Genomic DNA, 10423 nt, shown 5'->3' with positions numbered 1-10423 from the left:
TGAAGAGCTTGGCGCAAGTGATCACAAATCCATCACTTTTAGCATTAACTGGGAATACAAGAATAATGATAATACGGTAAAAATTCCTGATTTTCGTTCTACCAATTATAATGGACTTAGGGAACACCTGTTAAATCTCGATTGGGGTTGTAAGAACATAAGAAAGAAGGAACACTGCAACAGGCCTACTGACCCATGTGAAGCAGGTCCATTCCACCCCCCGGCATGAGCAATGACCACCTAATCAGGTCACTTCCACTTACGGAAGGAGCACGGCTCCAGACCTGGTAGGTCAAGCTAGTCAGATCTAACTCACACCCACCCACGCCCACTCATGTATTTATCCAACCTATTTTTAAAACTACACAAGGTCTTAGCTTCTATGACGGTACTCGGGAGTTTGTTCCACTCATCCACAACTCTATTACCAAACCAGTGCTTTCCTATATCCTTCCTGAATCTGAACTTTTCCAGCTTGAAACCATTGCTGCGAGTCCTGTCTTGACTGGATATTTTCAGCACGCTATTTACATCCCCTTTATTTATTCCTGTTTTCTATTTATACACCTCAATCATATCCCCCCTAATTCTACGTCTTTCTAGAGAGTGCAGATTCACGGCCCTCAGTCTATCCTCACAAGGAAGATTTCTGATACATGGGATCAACTTTGTCATCCTCCTCTGTACGTTTTCCAGAGCATTTATATCCATTCTGTAATAAGGTGACCAGAACTGTGCAGCGTAATCTAAATGAAGCCTAACCAAGGATGTATAGAGTTGAAGAACAACCTGAGGACTTCTATTATTTATACTTCTTGATATGAAGCCAAGGATTCTGTTAGCTTTATTGCGAACACTTAAGCACTGTTGTCTAGTTTTTAGATTACTGCTAACTAGAACTCCTAAATCCTTTTCGCAATCAGTAGTATTAAGATCTACACTATTCAGTTTCTAAGTGGCATGGTTATTGTCCTATCCAACATTTAGCACTTTGCATTTGTCTATATTAAGCTACATCTGCCACTTCGACCACTGCATCAGTCTATTCAAATCATCCTGGAGTGCACTAATATCCTCAATGGAATGAATTGGACGGCCTATTTTGGTGTCATCAGCAAATTTGCTTATGTCGCTATTTATTCCCTCATCTATATCGTTTATGTAAATTGTGAACAACAAGGGGCCCAACACTGACCCCTGTGGAACACCGCTTGTGACGTGCCCCCATTCTGATGTCTCCCCATTTATGCAAACTCTTTGCTGCCTATTTGTCAACCACGCCTCTATCCAGGAAAAAAATTTCTTCTCCTATTCCGTGTGCCTTAAGTTTCCTCAAAAGTCTCTGATGTGGAACTCTATCGAAAGCCTTACTGAAGTCCATATACACAATATCATATTCATTACCATGATCTACCTCCTCAAACACCTTAGCGAAAAAAGTTAGTAAATTCGTAAGACAGGAACGCCCCTTAGTAAAACCATGTTGAGATTCATTTATCAATTTATGCCTATCAAGATGGCTACGAATTGCCTCGGCAATTATTGATTCCATAAATTTTCCCACTATGGAGGTAAGGCTTATTGGTTTATAGTTCAAAGCTTAGCTATTGATTTTATTGACGATGATCATACTTATGATTACGAAGGGATCTGCATTCATGATTTTTTTCTTAATAATGTACACCGTGCTCAGAGTATATACATTCCCCAGAGAGAAATTAGGTCTAATAATAATGATCCCAAATGGGTTAACAGTAGGCTAAAACATCTATTAGGGGAGAAAAGGGAATTTATAGGAGCATCAGAAGAGGAGAGGTTAATCTTACTGACCAATATGTTCAGCTTAAAAGAGAAGTAAAAAAGGGGATTAGAAAGGCTAAACGTGACTATGAAATTAGAGTCGCTAATGAATCAAAGACCAATCCAAAGGGCTTCTTTCAAGTATATAGGAAGAAGGTGAAGGAAAAAGTAGGACCTCTGAAAATTGGGAATGGACAGCTGACGGATAACGAACTGAAAATGTGTTCCTTATTTAATGACTATTTTTTGTCAGTTTTTACACAGAAAGACATAAATGAGATTCCAGAAATTAACAATTATTCAGTTCCTGATGAATTCAAATTAACTAATATTACTGTCACGAGGGATACACACACACACACACAGACACACACACACACACACACACACACACACACACACACACACACACACACACACACACACACACACCCACACACCCACACACACACACACATACACACACACACACACACACACACACACATCCCTTGAAACCGGGCAACTACCTGGGGTATGGAAGACGGAAAATGTAGTACCCATATTTAAAAAAAGAGACAGAAAAGAGGCACTAAACTATAGACCAGTGTCACTGACGTGTATATATGCAAAGTCGCGGGAGAAGATTATCAGGAGGAGAGTGATGGAGCACTTGGAACGGAAAAAGAGTATAAATGCCAACCAGCACGGATTTATGGAAGGCAAATCCTGTGTCACAAACCTTCTGGAGTTTTATGATAAAGTAAGAGACGCAAGAGACGAGAGAGAGGGGTGGGTTGATTGCATCTTCTTGGATTGCAAGAAGACCTTCGACACAGTTCCTCACAGGAGACTGGTGCAGAAGCTAGAGGATCAGGTTCGTATAACAGGAAGGGCACTGCAATGGATCAGAGAATACCTGACAGGGAGGCAACAACGAGTCATGGTACGTGATGAGGTATCACAGTGGGCACCTGTGACGAGTGGGGTCCCACAGGGGTCGGTCCTAGGACCAGTGCCATTTCTGGTATATGTGAATGACATGATGGAAGGGTTAGACTAAGAAGTGTCCCTGTTCGCAGATGATGTGAAGTTAATGAGGAGAATTAAATCAGATGAGGATCAGGCAGGGCTTCAAAGAGACCTGGACAGGCTGGACACCTGGTCCAGCAACTGGCTTCTCGAATTTAATCCCGCTAAATGCAAAGTCATGAAGATCGGGGAAGGGCAAAGAAGACCGCAGACAGAGTATAGGTGGCCAAAAATTGCAAACCTCGCTCAAGGAGAAAGATCTTGGGGTGAGTATAACACCGATCACGTCTCCGGAAGCACACAACCAGATAACTGCTGCAGCATATGGGCGCCTGGCAAACCTGAAAAGAGCGTTCCGATACCTAAGTAAGGAATCTTTCAAGACACTGTACACCGTGTATGTCAGGCCCATACTGGAGTATGCAGCACCAGTTTGGAACCCACACCTGGTCAAGCACGTCAAGAAATTAGAGAAAGTGCAAAGGTTTGCGACAAGGTTAGTTCCAAAGCTAAGGAGAATGTCCTATGAAGAAAGGTTAAGGGAAATCGGTCTGATGACACTGGAGGACAGGAGGGTTAGGAGAGACATGATAACGACATACAAAATACTGCGAGGAACTGACAAGGTGGACAGAGACAGGATGTTCCAGAGATGGGACACAGAAACAAGGGGTCACAATTGGAAGTTGAAGACCCAGATGAGTCAAAGGGATGTTAGGAAGTAATTCTTCAGTCACAGAGTTGTCAGGAAGTGGAATAGTCTAGTAAGTGAGGTAGTGGAGACAGGAACCATACATAGCTTTAAGATGAGGTATGATAAAGCTCATGGAGCAGGGAGAGAGAGGACCTAGTAGCACTCAGTGAAGAGGCGGGGCCAGGAGCTGAGTCTCGACCCCTGCAACCACAATTAGATGAGTACAATTAGGTGAGTACACACACACACATTGCGCTATCTTATCTTCAACTTTATACGTGAGTTATCTTCACCTCTCCACTCCTCTGTTTTAATTATTTCTATTTTTCGTCTCTACTGTAATCTGTCTTTCTCTCTCCGTTGTGTGTTTACGAAATAGTTATCTGTCTCGTTTGTTTTAACTATCTCTTACACTCCATGTTTATTTATTTTCTTGTCCAGTGTCCTCTTTCTCATGTAAGTTCCTTGCTCTCCTCCTCCTCCTCCTCCTCCTCCTCATTTTTCTTCTCTTCCTCCTCCTCCTCATTTTTCTTCTCTTCCTCCTCCTCCTTTTTCTTCTCTTCCTCCTTCTCCTTTTTCTTCTCCACTTCCTCCTCCTTTTTTTTTCTCCTCTTCCTCCTCCTCCCTTGCTTGCCTCCACCACTTTCTCCTCAGTTGCTTTCCTCTCGTGTTCTAATCATCACCTAAGTGATTTATGCTTGAGAGTTATCACTGTAGCCACACGTAATAAGTATTATTATTATTATTATTATTATTATTATTATTATTATTATTATTATTATTATTATATTCACGGTTAAAGGATGAACCTACAAGGGTTACAACCTAGTTACCTACCTAGTTATCTCCCTAGTAACCTACCTAATTACCTACCTAGTTACCTACCTAGTTACCTACCTGGTTACCTACTTAGTTACCTACCTAGTTACCTACCTAGATACCTACCCAGTTACGGAAGGAAACTAGGTTGTGGTCCTCCTGTAATTTCAGGACAAAGAAAGCAAACTGTTGCGACCTACGTTAATTTGGGTAATGTATCTTTAAACCCATTGGAAAAAAAATATGTAAACATAATCGACTTGCTCAACTGATCACCTCGGCTTGAAGACGCAACTTACACTGTACATTACATCTGTTTTGAAGGATTAACTCTTAAACTGTCCAAACGTAGATCTACATATGGACAGTTGATTAATAAAGTATCACTGGTGATAGTTTCTGCCCTATTGACATACAGTTGAATGACTTGAAAGTAAATTAATCCTTCGCATCCTCTTTCTACCTCTACTAAAATGTAGGAAAGTGTTTATCTTGAACCAAGAGGGTCCGATTAATACGTTTAGAGGCCCTAAACTACACCAACACCTGCAACACAATTGTCCTCAAAGATTTAAGTCATACCATGAATTAAGGATAGATCCTGGACTTCACTTTACGAATGAGAAAAGTAAATTCGATAGTAATTATGGAGAAAGTAGATTATCTGCATGTTTTTAGAAGACGGGGGAACTTATGTGCCTCTTAAATACTGTATCAATTTGGTATATGAATTGTGATTTTCGAGATCCTGCGTAACAGTGGTACAGTATTTTTACTGGGCAATAACGAGGCTGGAAATATATTTGGTTTATATGTATGCTCGTATTGTAGCAGGTTGTTGACGATGTGAACATCATTATGAGTGCTAATACGATTTGGATCAACAAGGTTACTACTGATACATCAGACTTAAACGTAAGTTGTCTAGACAGGGGTTAAGTCAGATTTAGAAGGTGGCTGTTTATTATTTTTGAAGAAGGTGGCTGAAGAGGATTTTTTTCCAACTTCTGGAAGGGAATTTCAAATTTCGGAGCCTTTTATTTACATGAGTTCTTGTATAGATTGAGTCAAACACTCGGTAAATAAGAGATGCTGATTTCTTGTATTGTTTGTGTTGTGTTGCAGTTCTCCGGGAAGAGTGGGAGTGTTGTATTGTCTGTGTTGTGTTGCAGTTCTCCGGGAGGAGTAGGAGTGCTGGGTTAAAATTCGTATATAGGTAAAATGCACAGCAGTAAGTGTAGGTGTTATATGTTCAGTAAATTGAGACTGTGAATAGTGGGAGTTGCAGCAGAAGAGTTTAACCTCACAGGAGTGTGTCAACATGGTGTCGTGTCAAGGTTCATCACCTTATACAACAGTCAATCAGTTCTGCTGGTAATTCACTGCCTTTCTTGACTTGTATACCTGCGCCGTATTTTTAAATATATTTACTGCGGGGTACAAATTATTACTTGCGCCATGACTTTAATCGCAGTAGTTTATTTTCTGACCTTCATGGAATATTAGCAAGAGTTAAGGTGTTCATTCGTGTAGTGAATCTGAGTAAAAGTCACCAGAAAGCAGAGATATGTTGAGTGAAGGACTTAGGGAAGAGTGAGGAAATGTTCTCGTTATTAAATAAAATTGGATACATCAACAGTATGCTGCTATATGATAGTTAAACAGTGGAAACTAAAGCTAGCTATGTTTCCTTGTCATATTCCACCACACAGGATGGGGCTCATACAGGGTATTGAAATGTGTCAGCCTGAGGTGGAAGACTTAAGTAGGGCAGTGAGGATATCGTCAAGTACTCCAGCAAAGATGAGGGAAGGTACAGTAGGTAATCGAGGCTGCCGCTGGAGCCCTTGTAAGGTCTTCCGAGAGAAGAGGTCTTCCCTCTCCCCCCTCCATAAACACAAAGGAAGGGATCTCCCTCCTCCCTTCCCTCACAATCACACTCTCAACGCACCATATTTTTTTGTCGCTGCCACAGATTTAACTTTCCCTTAATTTAGGACAAAGCCAGTCCAGTCTCCACATGTTTTTTTTTTTCTTATCATAATTAGACACACGGCACCGTGGCGACAACTTTTACACAAGACACTGTAGGGACACCTTGTACACACACACACACACACACACACACACACACACACACACACACACACACACACACACACACACACACACACACACACACACACACACACATAATACTGAGAGGAACTGACAATGTGGATAGGGACAGGATGTTCCAGAGATGGGACACAGCAACAAGAGGTCACAACTGGAAGCTTAAAACTCAGATGAGTCACAGGGATGTTAGGAAGTATTTCTTCAGCCATAGAGTTGTCAGGAAGTGGAACAGTCTGGAGAGTAGTGGAGGCAGGATCCATACATAGCTTTAAGAAGAGGTGCGATAAAGCTCATGGAGCAGGGAGAGAGTGCGCCTAGCAGTGGCCAGCGAAGATGCGGGACCAGGAGCTGTGAATCGATCCCTGTAACCACACATAGGTGAGTACAAACAACTTAGTACACACAATTCCAGCACTTCAGGAAATGAGAATGAAAGGAGAACAAATCCATTCCATGCCCCGACGCCCGAGGTTCGGTGTGGTACACTGGAGCCAAGTATTTTTTGCTGAATTTCTGAAGAGTTTTATCATCGTTGTGCACCAGAACTAAGACGCTATCGACGCATCTTGTCGGGATGAACACACTGCCGACGCATCGTACAGACCGAAGATACCATCGACGCACCGTATCGGAATGAAGACACTATTGACGCATCGTATCGGAACGAAGACACCATCGACACATCGCTGCCAGTAGCGTTTTGTTTAATATACCAAGAGAGTAGACACCACAGCATCATACCTCTGGCCAGCCATATTAGGAACATTACCCGACTGATAGACAGCAGTGATTCGTGCCCCCCCCCCCAGCAATATGGCTGGAATCACCTGGCTCCAGCAATATGGCTGGAACCATCGTGTTCCAGCAATATGGCTGGAATCACCGGGCTCCAGTAATATGGCTGGAATCATCGTGCTCCAGCAATATGGCTGGAATCACTGGGCCCCAGCAATAAGACAGGAATGGCTGAGCTCCAGCCAGAAACAGTGTCCTAGGCACATGGTCATTAACGATACCTCAACTTGTACACCATCGATGACTATGTCGAGGAGTCCCCGAACGATTCATCATATGATCAACCCTCATTTCAGAAGGCCGTTTCTTGACGAAGACAATACCAACCAACCATCCTCTTCCCGGTGGTGCAGCAACTGTCTCACTAACCTTGAACATCTTGATGGATGTTACGGTCGACAGAGGAATGTTTATCTTATGTCCATTGTTATACCTTGTTATATTTATAGAGCTGATATGTAACCTTTTTTTTCTGTGATCTGTGATCTGTGATCTTCAGACAATTTCTTGACCTCCATGACGTAGGATAATACTGACTGGATTGCTAATGCACGTTACTTCCTTTTACACTAAACGATAAGCAGAGGCTTGTGTATATGTTATGTAAATGTGTACATTATGTGACGCTTGTCTGTTTACTGCTTATTTTTTAATATTTGCTCTTAGGATTGCCTTTATCACAAGGGACACCTTACATTGTCTGTATCTGAGGTCATTTTCCGGCCCTCTGTTGTTATAACACCTTTACATAGTGTTATTTTGGACTTAGAATTTCTAAGTATTTATCTTATCTGCAGCCTATGTCTATTGTGTATATATTGTGGATTTGGTTTCTGCATCTTGTCATGTTTGAATATAGTCTTAGTGTCAGCACCAGGTCTTTAGTCAACCTAGACTGTGTTCTGCTTTTAGGAAACAACCATTGTGGATCAGTGACTTTTTCATAATGGATCTCTCATGTGTGAAACTGATTGTGCCTGAGTATAGTACACTCTGTCTTAGGGTGTCAGTATTTACTGATGTTTGGTGTATTGAATTCTAATTCTGTACTGTCTTGTATTGACTCACTCTCAGGAAGACGTTTGTTTCTGCATACTAAGTAGTGAAGAACTTATTATTTGCTCAGTTTTGTGAACTCATCCTAATTTAGTCTGGGGTTAGTCTTAGAATAATTTTTATTTTTGGTTTATTGTTTACAGTTGATATATGGGACGTGCAGTAGACTTATTATCAGGTATTCTTGCAATTACATGTCCTATGACTATTATTTTTATGCACACTTTAAATGTATATGCCATATTCTGTAGAGATAGATGCATTTTACAGTTGTTTTACCAAATCCCTGACTTATAAATAGATGGTTTACCTACAACAGGACCTGCTTTGGAAGGAGAGGCAACAATGTCTCACAATATCTGTTTTCTTGTTTTGTGGCAGGATTGTTTTTAATATATGTACGGAGCTCTAATAAGTGTGAGAATTGTGTATTGACAAAGATTTGTAAATATTTTCAACAGTTATTCTGATTATGTAATACACACACACACACACACACACACACACACACACACACACACACACACACACACACACACACACACACACACACACACACACACACACACACACACACACACACACACACACATATATATATATATATATATATATATATATATATATATATATATATATATATATATATATATATATATATATATATATATATATATATATATATTAATAGTATTGTTATTCATTCCAATGAATAACAAGACCCATTAATAGACAGCAACAAGGTCGTGTTCAATAACATCCTGGTCATAAGTCGTCAAGACGTGAGTAAATTTGGAGGTTTCTGTATGTATGTTAAGGACGATAAATACAGTTGAACACAAACAAGATGACCAGGCAGTCCACCTCTCCTCCTCGCTGACTCCCATTCAGGTTCTGTAGCCAGTATCAACATAAAAAGGAATTATTACTTAACTGAAGATAACTTTTATTTTTACCACCAATTTCCTTTGTCAACATATAAATATATGCACAACACATGATATATAGACATTTTGTATTTCCTCATAATCTATGAGGTAGTCTGACTACTATCTTGTCACTCCCCTGATTCATCCGTAAGCTGGTCTGACTGGGCGAGGTCCCATAAAAACCCATTGTGACTTCTTTAATCGTTTTTCATTAGCTTTTGCAGGATGAGCACGGGGGTGCACAACAAACTAGCTGCTCAGGAAACACAACTAACAAAACCTTCATTACAGCATCAACTGTGTGTGACCTAAGCCAAGCTAGGGCAGCAACCACATCCTGGTGTGACCTAGGTAACCACATCAATGGTGCCACCCCTTCACTGTCCTGGATCTCCGGCGTTTGACCTTTCCTCAGAGAAACAACTCGCACTTTTAGGCGACAAGATGACACTCTCAAGCGCCTTTCACAAGCACGGAAGAATAGAGTCGCCATTGTCTTATTTATTACGTTGAAATGAATCCCATTTTAGGCATTGTTAATCTCACGCGCGACTGATATATAAGAGGACTATTATTGTTAACGTGAATTTTCCTCGTAATTATGATGATAGTTTGTTATCGTCAAGAGACAAGGTTATCACCTGAGTTAGCTTGTTTTGTTCGTGCTAATTTGGGTCAAGCAGCCCCTCCCTCCCCGGTTTGCTCCGGCCTCCAAGATCGCCCACAGCTGGACCACTGGTAAGCAACACAAAAACTGGTTGGTCATCCTCTCTCCTGACGATGCGCTGAATGCATACACGTACACACACACACACACACACACACACACACACACACACACACACACACACACACACACACACACACACACACACACACACACACACACATAATGCAACCACAAATAGGTGAGTACACACACACACAGAAATAGGTGAGTACACACACACACACACACACACACACACACACACACACACACACAATTGGAAGTTGAAGACTCAGATGAATCAAAGGGATGTTAGGAAGTATTTCTTCAGTCATAGAGTAGTCAGGCCGTGGAATAGCCTAGAAAGTGACGTAGTGGAGGCGGGAACCATACATAGTTTTAAGGCGAGGTATGATAAAACTCATGGGGCAGGGAGAGAGAGGACCTAGTAGCAATCAGCGAAGAGGCGGGGCCAGGAGCTATGAATCGACC

Source organism: Cherax quadricarinatus, chromosome 46, assembly GCF_038502225.1.
Source record: "Cherax quadricarinatus isolate ZL_2023a chromosome 46, ASM3850222v1, whole genome shotgun sequence".
NCBI classification, from domain to species: Eukaryota; Metazoa; Arthropoda; class Malacostraca; order Decapoda; family Parastacidae; genus Cherax; species Cherax quadricarinatus.
The sequence above is the reverse complement of the archived record's forward strand: the minus strand, read 5'-3'. Positions refer to the sequence as shown.